Source organism: Castor canadensis, chromosome 7, assembly GCF_047511655.1.
Source record: "Castor canadensis chromosome 7, mCasCan1.hap1v2, whole genome shotgun sequence".
NCBI lineage: Eukaryota > Metazoa > Chordata > Mammalia > Rodentia > Castoridae > Castor > Castor canadensis.
Window position 1 is genome coordinate 79116551 of NC_133392.1, and position 14974 is coordinate 79131524.

The 14974-nt window shown below is 39.5% G+C and overlaps 1 long non-coding RNA gene across 6 annotated transcripts in view; it reads left to right on the plus strand.

The window, feature by feature from the left end:
* Nucleotides 1–14974, plus strand: part of LOC141424839 (uncharacterized) — a 136778-nt gene that overhangs the window by 7766 nt on the left and 114038 nt on the right. For all 6 annotated transcript variants that reach the window (XR_012449797.1, XR_012449802.1, XR_012449799.1 and 3 more), the window contains exons 2-4: nucleotides 840–959; nucleotides 2588–2733; nucleotides 3713–3825. This is a non-coding gene — a long non-coding RNA (uncharacterized lncRNA). The remainder of the gene's footprint in view (nucleotides 1–839; nucleotides 960–2587; nucleotides 2734–3712; nucleotides 3826–14974) is intronic.

Here is a 14974-nt window from a genome sequence, read left to right on the forward strand (position 1 = left end):
ACACCAACCTTCCCGGACCACTGTCTGAAGACAATGCTGTCACAGATGCTGCTACCCAACAACTTTTCTTTTTGCAACAGGCCCAGGAATCCCACACTCTTCATCATCAGAACACTGATGTCCTAAGAAAACAGTTTCATATTTCCAGGGAGCAGGCCCACCAAATTGTCCGTACGTGCACTTCCTGCCTGCAGCACTTCTCTGTTCCTACTTTTCACATCAACCCTCGAGGTCTTTTACTTGGTCATTTATGGCAGATGATGTTACACGTATATCTGAGTTTGGCAGATCTCGTTTTGTACATGTTACTATTGATACTTTCTCTCATGTCACTTCAGCTACTGCTCCTACCAGGGAAGCAATGAAAGATGTCATTGCCCATTGCTTACAAACCTTTTCTGTTTAGGAATCTCACAATGTATCAAGATGGAGAATGCTCCCGCCTATATCTCTCTCTAAAGCCTTTTTTCAGTTTTGTTTGTGCTTTGGAATTAGCCTTAAAACAGGGATCCCTTCTAACCCTCAGGGTCAGGGAATTGTTGAACAGGCACACCAAACGTTGAAGGCTCAATTGTCAAAACAAAAAGGGGGAATAGAATATACTGCCCCTGCTAATAGGCTTAACCATGATCTTTTTGCTCTAAATTTTTTGAATTTTGATAAGCAGGGAAAGTCTGCTGCTGAATGGTTTTGGGGCCCCTCAGAGCAGCAGCATCCCTTGGTGATGTGAAAGGATCCATTGACACGGCTGTGGATGGGTCCTGATCCTGTTTTGATGTGGGGAAGAGGTTTTCTTTGCATTTTTCCCAGGGACGCTGACTCTTCTCATTGGATTCCAGAAATGCTGGTGCGGCAGCATGAACTCCGACAAGGAGCCCAGAGTGCTGAGCGAGATTGAGAAGGGAGTCAAGAGGATGAGACTAGATCAGGAGTCTCCTGAGCAGCCAGTTAAGAAGAAAGTGAGTAACACGCACACTTCTCCTTTGCCCTCTTTGGGCCAAATCAAGTGGCTGGCAGCTGAGGGAGAGGAGTTGCTCCATTGTACCTCAAAATCTTTGACACCTGGGGCCTTGTTGCTGGCTATGGTAGCTATACTTTCCTGTCAGGTGCATGGAACTTTGGGAGAGACTTACTGGGTGTATGTCCCTGACCCCCCTGTTGTTCACCTTGCATCTTGGAATGATACCAGAATCAGGATGTCTACCAACAATGTTACCCTCTTGGGGGGTTCAGACTCCAGTCACATCCTCCATCAGTGGGCCTTTTATAATTATTCAGCCCACTCTCACTCTCCACCTGTGGGCCTGTCTAGGAGGGATGGAATTTCCTACTTAAATTTGCAACTGACCTCGCAGATCTCTAGTGCTGTGGGATCATTGGATGATTCTGTTAGCCAAAAACATTTTTATACTATTGTGAAAGTGAGTTTTCCAGGCTGCTATCCCATTGATCAGCGAGGACTCCCTGGGATGCTTCCTCTTTGTCACAATTTTGAGGAGAAATTTTTTGGAGCCATTTCTCCTTGGCTGGATTGTGCCTACCCAATTCTGGTCATACATGGTTTTGGGACAAATATTTGTGGGATTGGTCACATAGATGCCCTACCTCTAAAGAAGGGGATAGGGTGACCCCTACAGGCTGAATTTCACCCATTCTGGTTACTTCTGTGGGTGTTATGAAGCAGGACATTTGGCGCCTTGCTGCTGCCCTGGGCCCAGACTCAATGTCATCAACTCGCAGCCATGAAGAAGTTCGCTTGTATCTCCCTGCCTTATCTTCTGCTGACTGGTGATGTTGATATTGTGAAGCATGCAACTGGGAGGGAACCTTACTGTGAGATTCACTGTGAGCATTGCATTCTGACAAACTGTATTAGTAATTCTCAACCCTGAGATCTATGGAGGGTACTGATAGCAAAGCAACCTGCTTTTGTGATGCTGCCAGTACATGTACACTTGGTATGACAACCCTGGGATGCAAGCCTTGTTGGAGATTGAAAAGGCATTGATTAGAAAAAAGAGGGTAGTTGGACTCATTATTGCAGGAGTATTGGCACTAGTGGTGTTGATGGCCTCTGCTGTGGTCTCCACAGTAGCACTAACGCAAGGCATTCAGACAGCAAATTATGTTAACAACCTAGCCAAAAATACCTCTTTGGCCTTAAATAAACAAGAAAACATTAACAGTAAAATAGAAACTTGACTTGATGTGCTGAATCAGTAGTCACAATGATTGGCGACAAGGTGCAGTCCCTAAAAGCCCAGGTGTCATTAAGGTGTCATGCAACTTTCCAATGGATATGCATTACCTCCAAACCTTACAATGATTCTCATTGGGATTGGGAGCACACAAACATCATCTACAGGTAGTTTGGTCCCATACAGGTTTAAGAATATACTTGATGGCTTTGCATAAAGAAATCTTGGACATCCAGCATAGCAAACTGCCCATTATCCACCCAGGGGAAGTAGCAAATAGAGTGCTAAGTGCATTACAAGGATTTAATCCCTTTAACATTTTAAGACACACTTTCTGGATATTGATGGGGTCATTATTCTTTTGCTCATTGTGTTCTGTTTGTTCCCAGTCTTCTGCAGATTTGGAATGTCCCAGATCTCCTGGCTCAGAGCAGAGCTCCACCATGTCCACTTAAAATACAAGAAAGGGGGAGATATTGGGAGCCATGAGCCACAATCTGACAAGATCGTTGTGGCTTAGCAGGATCCTGACAAGGTCAGAGACTGCAAGTGCACCATGTCTCTCACTGGGTTTTGAGGGAACATGAAATGGCTCCCTTTGCTTGGAGAAAAGAAACATTAACCTGTTTTTGTTTATGAAAGTATTTGTTTATGAAAGGTTAGGAATAGGGTGGCATGCCCTTGGCAACCAGGCCTGTGTGTATGTGAAACTAATTGAAACTAGGGAGGTCTGGGTTTCATTTATGAAACCAGGTAGTTTGGAGTGAGGGCATTGTTTCTCAGGTAGAGGGCATTGTTTCCTAGGCATAGAAGTTCTCCTTGCAATGTAAAACTTCCTGCTTTGTACTGCTTATAAGCCTGATGCAAAAATAAAAATTTGCCAGCTGTTCATCAGCCTTCTGGTTCTCTCGATTTGTGTCTCGTCTGTTCATCGCTTTCCTGAGCCCTTTCGGGTCAAGAACCTCTGCAATCCTGGCACTCTTCAAATCATTTTAACTGTTTTAATTCCTTTGCCTTTGAAATAACCTTTTGGATGAGTTTGTTTCTATTTGCAAAAAAAATGTTGCTAGAATTTGGAAAGGAATGTCATTAGAGTTCTTTATCAGTTGAGAGGAGAATTAACACCATTATTATGTTGAGTGTTCCAATCCTTGACCATAGGTCATGTCTCCACTTAACAGTTGATTGTATTTTATTCATTTCACTAGCATTTTATAGTTTTCAGCATACAAATTCTGTTTTGTAGGATTTTCATTTAAGTATTTCATGTAGGGAGAAGCTATTAGAAATTGTATTGTATTTATAATTGTAGATTTTATGTGTTCATTGTTCACATGTAGAAGAGATATGACTAATTTTTGTGTCTTGATATTTTATCCTGTGACTTTGCTGAATTTGTTATTGTAGAATTTTTACTTTTTGTAAATTCCTTGGGATTTTCTATGTAGACTCTCATGTGATATAGAAAGTTTTATTTTTCCCTTTTCACATTGTGTGCCTTTTGTTTTCTTTAGCTTCCTCATAGCACCAGCTTGAATGTCTACTGCTACATTGAATTGAAGTGTTGCATGTGGAAGCCCTTGCCTTGTTCTGAATCTCAACTGTTCTGAACCATCAACTATGACAGGTAGGGCAAGTAGATGTTCTTTTTTTTTTTTTTTTGTCTTTTCTTTTTTGATGCTGGGATCGAACCCAGGGCCTCACGCATGCTAGGCAAGCGCTGTACCACCGAGCTACATCCCAGCCCCCAAGTAGATGTTCTTGATAATGTTTTCCAGTCTTGTTTCTCTAAGAGTTTTTTTAAATAAAAAATGGGTGTTACATTTTTTTTCAACTCCTTTTTTTGCAGATATGATAATGGGATTTTTCTCCTTTGGCCTATTAATATGATAGGTTTCAAGGACTAATTTTTGAATATTTTTCCAACTTTGCCTCCCTGAATAAGAAGTCCCATTTCTTGGTCATAGCACATCTTTTTCTTCTATGTTGCTGAACTCTATTTGCTTATGTTTTAAGAAATTTTACACTTTAATGTAGAGATTTTCTTTTTACTCTTTTTGTCTTGTGTTAGTGTCAGAATGATATTGGCTTCATAGAATCAATTTGAAAGTGTTCTCCCCTTTTCTATTTTCTGGAAGGGATTGTCGAGAATTGTTGATTCTTCTGTAACCTTTGGTAAAATTCTCCAGTAAAATCCTCTGTGCCTGGATATTTCCTTTTAGGCAGTTTTTCTCTTATAAACTCCACTTACTTACAGTTTTAAAGCTATTCTAATTACCTATTTGATGTTGAGTTTTGGTAGTTTGCACTTTTTGAAGGATCGGTCCATATCCTCTAAGTCGTTAGGTTTATGCATGTAGAGTTGCTCCCACTATTCCCTTATCATCCCTTTGATGTATGCAAAGTCCATATTGATACGCCCTTTCTATAGTTTAGATCTGGAATATCCCTTAAAGCCAATGTGTTAAACACTTTGTCAGCAGCATAGTGCTGTCAGGGAGTGGTGGAAACTTTAAGAGATGGGGCTTAGTGGGAGGTCTTCAGACTATAAGGATCAAGCCCTTGATGGAGAATAATGGGACCCCCCAACCTCTTCCTCTTTTTCTTGTTGCTTTCCACCCATAAAGTGAGTGGCTTTACTCTACCACTCGCTTCTGCCATGATGTTTTGTCTTGCCACAGGTCCAAAGCAATGGACTGAAACCTCCAAAACTAAGTTGATTTATCTCAAGTGTTTGTTATAGTGATGGAAAATTGATCAACACACCCCTTTTTCTTTAATGGTACTGGTAGTCTGTGCCTTCTTTTTTGTTTTCTTTGTCAGTCTTGCTAGAGGTAAAGTAAATATTATTTATCTTTTCAAATAATCACCTTTTTGGTCCATTAATTTTATGTATACTTTTGTTTTCAGTATCATTGATTTTTGTACTATTTCCTCATTTCTGCTTGCTCTTTATTATTTATTTAGTTTCTTGAGATTATTGACTTGAGACATTCTTTATACTACACTGTAATAAAGAGTATAATAAAGGCACTGCACTGCCTTTCCTCTTACTCTTATTTTAATGTTACAAATTTCTCTCTCAGGATTCCTTTAGCTGTTGTTTCTCACATTTTGATAGGTTTTGCTTTTATTTTTATTTAGTTCAATGTATTTTTAAAATTTCTCCCAAAACATCCCTTTTGGTCCATGGATTATTTCAAAGTATGTTGCTTAAGTTCAGACTGCTCAGAAATTTTTCTGTTATCTTCCTTTTATTGATTTGTAGTTTGGTGCCACTGAGGTCAAAGAATAATCTCTGTTATTTTACATCTTTTAAATTTGTTATGTTTGCTTCACAGTCTAGGCTGTTGTCCATCTCGGTATGTTCTACATATTCCTGAGAACTGTGTGTTTTCTGGTGTTCTGGGGTGGAGTGTTCTGTATTTGTCAATTAGAACCCATTGGTTGATCACATTGTTGAGCTCATCTGTATCCTTGCTTACTTTCTGTATAGTTTTTCTATTAATTGTTGGGAGCATGCTGCTGGGGTCTGTATTGTAATTTATCTATTTCTATTTCCATCTCTTTCAGATTTTTCTGAAAAGATTTGTTGTTTGAGAATTGCTATGTCTTCTTCTCATTATGTACTTCTCTGCCCCTGATAATTTTCTTACTCTGAAGACTACTTTGTCTCATACTGATATAGGCTTATGACTATTTTAACACATCTTTCTATCCTTTTCTTGTGGCTTACCTATGTTGATGTATCTGAAATGAGTTTTTGAAGAGAGCGTAAGGGTCAAGTGTGGTGGTTCTCATCTGTAATCCCAGCTACTTGGGAGTTGGAGATCGGGAGGATCACCATCTGAGGCCAGCCCCAGGCAAAAATATGAAACTTTATCTGAAAAATAGCAAAAGCAAATAAAAGGTGGGGATGTGGCTCAAGCGGTAGAACACCTGCCTAGCAAGTATGAGACCCTGAGTACAAACCCCAGTGCCACCAAAAGGAAAGAAAATATAGAGTGGATAGTTGGGTCATACATTTTGTTTAACACCCTGCTAAACTCTGTTTTTTTTTTTTTGGTATATTTAGAGCATTTATGTTTGTGATAACAGACACAGTACATCAATATAAGAGTTGATTATCTTCCTTTTTTTTGTTTTCTGACAATCTGCTTTTTGTTTTTCTGTTTATTTACTTCCAACTTAAACATATTTTAGAAGTACAATTTGAGTATCTATAATGTTTTTCAGCATGCCATTCCATATATGGCATTTTTAGTAATTGCTTAGGTATTAGTGTTGAAATTGTAGCAGTTTTTTTTTCTTTTTAAATTTTTTATTAGGATATATTCATTATACATGGGGGGTTCATAGTGACAATTCCAATTAGCTTTATATTGTACATTATTTACTTTGCCCCCATTGTCTCTCCCCCTCAGCCCCCTCCCCACCCCACTTAAAGCAATTACGAGAGGTTTCTTAGTTCTGTTTCATATAGATATATGAAGTTCATCTGCCTTATACCATCCCCCCTCCTATGAGTACCCCCCTCCACACACTGCACCTATTTTACAGTCCTGGTTTTTGTTATTAATATTTAAGTTGATGTTCAAAGGGGAATCTCAATGTATGCCCACTGTGGGTGTGCTTTACTTTGATCCATTCAACCCCTTCCATTACTCTCCCTTACTCCTTTACCTCCACCCTCTATTTTTCAACAGCTTTCAACACACATCCTTATATCCTCTACCTTTACATCTTATGGTCTGTGATATTACTGATGCTCTATCATTCTCTTTTCTTTTCCCACTTTCCCCAAGTTCCATAGAGTAGTTCCACTGTTACAAACATGTTCTACAACTGAGTTTGTATATGATCATGCTTGTTTTCATGTATATGTTTATCTTTGGATCTATCTTCCACATATGAGAGAAAACATAAGTCTTTCATGTTCCTGATCCTGCCTAACTTCACTTAGTATGATGTCCTTCAATTGTATCCATTTACCTTCAAATCACATGTCATCATGCCTTGTGACTGAGTAGTACTCCATTGTGTATGTGTACCATGATTTCTTGTTCCATTCATCAGTTGTAGGGCACCTGGGCTATTTCCAAGCTTGGCTATTGTCAAGAGTGCTGCAATGAACATCAGTGTACAGGTGTCTGTACTGTGTCTTGACTTATGTTCCTCTGGGTAGATGCTCAGGAGCAGTATCACTATATCATATGGCAGTTCTATCTCTAGTTTTTTGAGGCATCTCCATACTGCTTTCCATAGTGGTTGTACTAATTTGCATTCCCACTAGCAGTGTATAAGGGTTCCTGTTTCAACACATCCTCACCAGCATTTGTTGTTGTTATTACCATTGATTATGGCCATTCTAACTGGGGTGAGATGAAATCTAAGTGTTGTTTTGATTTGCATCTCTTTTATAACCAGGGAAGTTGAACACTTCTTCATGTATTTACTGGCCATTTGTACCTCTTCCTTTGAGAATTCACTGTTTGATTCATGTGGCCATTTCTTCATTGGTGTGTTGGCTCTCTGGGGGCTGAGTTTTTTGAGTTCCCTGTGGATTCTGGATATTAGTCCCTTATTGGATAAGTAGCTGGCAAAGATTTTCCCCCTTTCTGTGGGCTGTCTCTTGAGTCTGGTGACTATTTCCTTTGCTGTGTAGAAGCTCTTTAGTTTGATGCAGTCCCATTTGTTCACTATTTCTCTTAGATGCTGAGCCTTTTGAGTTCTGTTTAGGAAGTCGATCCCTATACCTATCTGTTCCAGTGTATTTCTGACTGCTTCCTGGAGTTGTTTCAAAGCTTCAGGCTTTATATTAAAGTCTTTGATCCACTTTTATTTTGGTACAGGATGAAAGACAGGTGTCTAGTTTCAGTCTTATACATGTGGACATCCAGTTTTCCTAGCAGCATTTGTTGAAAAGGCTGTCTTTTCTTCATTGTGTGTTTTGGGCTCCTTTGGCAAAGATCAGTTGGCTATAGATGCATGAGATACTGAGCTGTTTATTTCAGATTGATTATTTTTCAGGATTTCCATATCTTTATTGATTTCCTCTTTCATATCCTGCTTAGTCTTCTTAATTTCATTCATCTGTTTGTTTGTATTGTTTTTGGGCTCATTTAATTGTTTATTCACATCCTCTTTGAGGTCAAATACTGTTGCGGGAGTATGCTAGCTGAGATATGGGACTCTTGAGGCAATTAGCAGGAAGCAATATTTATTGTGCCAGCACAGACTCAGCGGACTCATGTCCAAAGGCTGAACTCTGAGAACAAAGGGATCTCACCTTATATACTCCTTTCTACTTTATCAAGACTCAGGCCTAGTCTGTTTTCTTTTGATCCTCCTCTTTGCTACATTATTCCCTTTGATCTTGAATCCACTTAGGGTCAAAGAGCATCATCTTAATTTAGGGGTTTGTATTTTATAACATCATTACATGTAAGGCCATTTGTCATCCTTTTCCCAAGCCCAGTGGTCTCCCACGTTGGTCCCCACCACAAAAATGGCATGAAGTGACATTTAGTGTCTGGGCTATAGACTCAGCCAGTGAGAGGAGTACGTTTTTAGCTTTGGCAGAGGTGGAAATTCATTTTTCACCTCCTTATAAAAGGAGTGAAAAACTTGGTATGAGGAACTCTTATGGGTAACAGTTACTAATTTGAGGTGTATCAGACTCTCAGGGTCAAGATCCTTTTTATCAATTTTTATACTAATTACTTTTCCCTGTGTTTAATCAGATGGCTTAAGTACAGAAATTTACAGGGTTACAGGTACCACAGGTATAGTTAAGGGCAGCTTTCCCTTGTGAAGGAGGGCTGCATATTTTGTCTTTTGTTAAACCCGATCAGTAACAATAAATAGTAATTATGCATCCTGCTCAAAAGAGATAGAAAAGAGCAAATAAAAACCTTTCACTGTGAGACCAATCAGCCATAGGTTTCTGCCAAGCCTATGGCAAAGACTAGGGTGAGAACTACAGCAATAGATACAGACGCGGGGTGACAAAGCATTACAGTGAGATAACTGGGGTGAAAAACAACCTGTTTGTTCTGTTGGAGAGTTGATTCTTCAAGCTCCTGCTATGCGTAAACTAGTTAGCTTCCAGGGTGACTAGTGCAGGGCTGTTTTCCCTTTGTTCTTGGTCCCCTGTTGTTTTCTGGGAAGGGCAGTCTGTTGAGGGAGGGTGCTCGGTTCCAGAGGGTGATCCTACAGGGTGAAGCTGGATCAGGGATGCACTCCCACTTGAGAGAAGCTGGCTTGACTGGACTGTGGTGGATCCAAGGAGCCATCACTGCTACTTTAACTATGGTGGGAGTAGACAAGATAACAACAAAAGGGCCCCTCCAATGGGATTTTAATGGTTGGACATTTTAGTTTTTTCTTTTTTTTAGTAGAATTACCTTGGCAACAATATATATGTCCAAGAAAACTTGTTGTTAAAAAAGTTAAAACCACCATCTTTAAATATTGAAGGACATATTTAGAGCCAGTAAAAATAGTTATTTTGTCTCTATTTTAGTAGAAGATCCTGTCTAAAACTATGAGTTTGTGTCTGGAAGGGCTTTAGTGCCAGATAGCCACACATGCATAAGAATCATTTCCTCAATTCTCTCAGCCTTGGTTATTTTTAAGAGGTCTGGCACCAGTGACTCCATTTGAACTTTGATGGCATTCCCCCCTTTGTCTTTAAACTGCTTGTCTCTGAGCAGTCTCTTCTAAAGATCTGTCTCCCTTCCAAGTACTAACTAGGCCTGACCCTACTTAGCTTCTGAGATCAGACGAGATCAGGCAAGTTGATGGTGGTATGGCCATAGACTGAAGATCTTTTTTGATTGGTTGCTTTTTCCTGGATTTTGTTTGTTTGTTTGGTTTTGGTTCCAGTCAGGAGGGAAATAACAAGCAGATCAGGTGGAAGTCAGTGCCAACTAGACCCTTTTGGCCAAATTTAAGCAAAAAGAGGCTTAAAAGGAGTGACTCATAGGCAGTGGGCTTTTAGACAAGGGCAATACAAGACAAAATCTAACAGAAGCAGATGTCTAAAAAGCTAACATGGGTGACACATAATTAGTTATTAGAGTCATTTTTTAATGGACTTGATTGTAAATGTTCCAGAAAGATCAGAACTGTAATGACAAAAACTTAAGAGTCATGGTTAAAATTCTGATGGACAATTTAGCAACTAACAGAACAGTAGATCAGTACCACTAACTTTTTGTTACTGTGTTTATCTAAATTTTGTATTTTAGAAGGCTTGATATACTTGAAAAACATAAATATATTTAACATACAGGAACCAGAAACAGCATCACAGCTCTATAGAGGTTACATATACATATTAGTTTAGTTGTTGCTGATGAAGTAAAATCTTAGATTTTTTTCATCATTTGGGGGGGAACAGTGTCAGTGACCCCAAATAACCTAGTCACAGACACATATAGGGTACCAACTGTATTGGAATCTCCCGAGACAGCGGTTGCTTTACCATGAGGTCATCCAGAAAGTTTTATATAAACTGTTAGAAAGTAAGAGGCATGGAAGAGGCAGAGAGATGGGTTAAACACCAGTACAGAGTTTATTGTTTAGGCAGGAGCCCTGTGGAGGGAGACCCTAGCAAGGGAGCTACATCCCATTGTCATACACAGGCTTGGTCTAGACATAGGGGGCTAATGGAAAAGTATCAGGAAGGTCACTAAGGGATATTGTTGCTGGGCAACCAAGAAAGATAAATTGTAGTTAGTCTGCCCAACTGTTCTTGGCATCTATCCAGGGAGATAAAGGTAAGCCATCTGTAAGGGGGAGGGGGTCTAGTCCTAACATGGCTGTCCTCATTGTTAACCCCAACATAAACCAACTGTTAAGTGAACATGACTCAGTTACCTTAGTAGTTAAAACCCTGACAAAAATCACCAGAGAACACAGGTAAATATTTATGGGGTCTAAGTGTGGAATTAGGAAACCTAGTGGCCAAGAATCATGGCTTAGATGTTGATAATGGATCACATCTCAGATTGTTGACATTAACACATGGTTCATGACATACAGCAGGATCTTACCAACCTGTAGTCAGTGGAGTCCCCCTAAAATAACAGGCCCAATCTGGCCATCCCCAGGCAAAAATTTCATCCATCTGCCATGTGGAAGGAGTAAGACTAACATCTCTACTCTGTTGAGTCCAATAGAAACTGGAGGTCTTGACTTCCAGTGTAGTGCTCCTTTCTGAGTTTTTTTTAAATCCTGTCTGGAGGATACACTGTAGCTTTACATAAGTAAATTTGTTTTAACTCACATCAGTGCAGCAGTATTCCCTGTGCTCAGCTGCCTCTTGTTTTTCCGTGTTTTAACAAACTCTCGTTGTCTTGACAAATTTGTGGATTTAACCTTTTGAACCCAAAATTCCTGACAGTTATCTTGATAAAACAAAAACCAAAAACATTTTTAAGACAATTTTTTTGTAAACGTTATCAAGAACAATACAATATTTTAAAGATAGCCTTGTTGTTATGAGCTTAGAGAATTAAGTTTTAGTTTAACATCAGTACATTAAATTTTGACCTTACAAACTGGATTTTATATAACTGGATTTTAGTTAATCACTTACATAAGCATCTATAAGCTCCATCTTTTTATGACAACTTACTCTGTACCTTTATGACAACTTATTTTGTATCCCTTGGGGGAGCTTGTCTTTATCTTTTTTTTTAATCTAAAAGTATTTTTTTTACCTTTTATTTTTTAAAAACCATATCCTTAATACCTTTTATATATTTTTGTTACTTGTTGAAAATAACTCATAAAATCTTTTAATTTAGAGCCTTACATTTGTATGAAAAAACAAGAAAAAAAGCAACCTTGAAATTATTTTTGTATAAAAGCAATTTATAGAAAGCCCATTTGTTAATAGACCCATATATTATAAGAGAGAACTTAATTTCAGATTATATTTATGACAGAATGAAACATGTGAAGGTCATTTCTTTACCCAAATTCTAAGATTTTTGCTGCAGGCTGTGGCCCCCCCTTTTCTTTCTTTCTTTTTTTCCCCTCTGGTCTGAGCTGGAGTGTTAATGCCTGAATGCCTGCATCCTAGTGAGACCTGATTGAAATAAAATTGAAAACCTATTTTCTTAAAAAGTAGCAGCAGAACAGAATAATAATTTTTACATTGACTATAATAAGAACTGTTTCAAGATGTTTACATATTTATGTGTAAAAAGCCTAAGCAGTTTATAACAGAGCTCTTTAAAACAAATACCCTGATTGTTTTTGTTACCTTGAGTATCGTATTAACCTTATAGCAGTAGTTGAAGAACCATTTTAAAGATGTTTACATTACACACACACACACACACACACACACACACACACACACACACACACACACACACACACACACTGTGAGCACACCATTAGATGGATGCATAATCTGACCAGCCATTAGCAAGGGAAACATAAGTGTCTCATGACTGTCTCAATAACAGACCAAGCTTACTGCACCAATGTTTTGGAACTTTCTTTTTTACCTTCAACAGTCAAAGTTGCTCCTTTTTTTCTCACCCTTTTAGGTAGATTCTCCCTGTTTATGCTCCCTAGATGTAAAGGTGCCAGCAAGTTCAGTATTTCTGGCATATTTTAATAATCTTAGATTGTTTTTATATTTTTATTTACTTTTTAAGACAACTCAACTGAAGGAGTGTATTAAACATTTCTTTTCTGTCTCTAAACATTTTATGACATTTTAATTTTTTCTCTCTCTCCCCTCTTTTTTCTCCTCTCTCTCTTTTCCCCCTCTCTCTTTTTTTCTCTCTCTCCTTTCTCTCTCTCTTTCTCTCCCCACTTTATCCATGAAGACCTCATCCCAATTTTGTTTACATTCCTCCATTTCCCTCTCTCTACATTCACAACCCTTTTGCAACATTCCTTTTCTTTAAGTTAGACCAGATATTATGTATCAGTGTAAGTATATCCTTTATGTGTTAATTTTTGTAAGAGCTCAGTTAGTGTTGAGCCTCAGTCCTCCTTCAGGTTGCCCATTTTGGATGAAGATGTGGACACTGGGGCACCAAAGGTACCCATTAAGATTGAAAGACTCTGATTTCTCCTCATTCTGCCCAATAAATTGCTACCTGAGTTTAAATAAACAACAAAGTCTGATTTTTCAAGACCAGATTTAGCCTCTTGGCTTTTCCCATTCTCCTGGGTGTTAGGTTTTTTTACAATTCTTCTGTAAACTTCATCAACCACAGGTTTATCTAGTGACTCTTCTGTGGGCTATCCTACACCAAAAGCAGGCCAATCTATTTCACAAAGGACCTTTAGCTTGTTAGGAGTTAACTTAACTCCGTAGTCTCCATTAAATCCCTTTTTAAAGTTATTAATCATACACTCCAAGGGAGTGTTTTCACTCTGATTTTCACCCATCTTCTCCCAGACAGACACAGAGTGGGAGGGAACTCCTCACTCACTTTGCAGTTGAACTGTGTCTCAGCTTGCTTTTTTATATACTCTCACACCGCTCCCTGAACCTGAGATACATGGTTTCATCCCCCAAAAAGGAAGTTACTAGGGTGTCCCATTGTGAGGTGATCAAGCTCCCCTTCTGCCTCCTGGGGAAGGACTGAATTTGAACCCAGGTTCTTACCAGTCTGATGAGTGGTGCTCCCCTCCCCTCGCTAGTTCCTGTGCCTCACTGGGTGCTGTGCATCCAAGGCCCTCACCTCGACTCTCAGGGAGGATGAAACCCCCTCCAGATCAAGCTGTCCATTTGCATCTGGTGGGATCTCCTTCTGCCGGTTCGTGGGGATGCACCCTGGTGACAAGGGAGGTGATAACTCACCATCTCCACAATCCCAGATAATGAGCCCCCAAGAAATGTTGTGGGCGCTGAGATGTTTGCAAGCTGAGATACGGGACTCTTGAGGCAATTAGCAGGAAGTAATGTTTATTGTGCCAGCACAGACTCAGCAGACCAAAGGCTGAGCCCTGAGAACAAAGGGGTCTTACCTTACATACCCTTGCAAGCAGGTCACAGAAGCAAAAAGCAAGGTCTAATCCATATATGGTTATATTTAATTTTATTGGCAACTTTATCCTAGTGCTATGTGACTTTCCCCTCCCTGGTACTACATGATCTTCCTCATGTTTAGATTTCTCAGGTTTTATCTCTCTGCTATGCCATCCCTACCTCCCTACTACTTTCTCAGGACTCAGGCCTAGCCTGTTTTCTTTTGATTCTCCTTTCTGCTACAATATTAGCTTTTGTGTTTCTTCTTTGAGGTTGTTAATCATTTTTACTATTGTTTTTTGGAATTCATTATTTGATTTCTCCTTCTCTATGCAGGTGTTTAGATCCATAGTGGTAAAATTGGCTTTTGAGAGAAAGCAGTTGTCTTGCAGTTTCATTTTGTGTTGAGATTTATGGATCTGGAGTTGTTTTTGATTAGGACTTTTTTAATCCCTTGTGCCCCTGTAGTTGGGGTTTTGAGTTTTTTTCTCCTGGAGCTCCAGCAGTTTTCCTAAGAGAGGGGTATGCTGGAAATTTTATCCCTTGCAGGATTCTTGTTGTGGTGCAAACTATCTCTTCCTCTAGCAAGGTGGCTAGAGTTCCTGCTCTTTGATGGGGGCATGGGGACTACAGTGGGTAGTGCTGCATCTCTGTGCACTGTGGTTGGCAAGCCTTCTAGCACCTGCAGAGTAGAGGATTGCCACTCTGTGGAGGTGCTGGGATTCTCTTGGACAAGAGAGATGGGACTCTCCTGCAGGGAGGTGGAGTG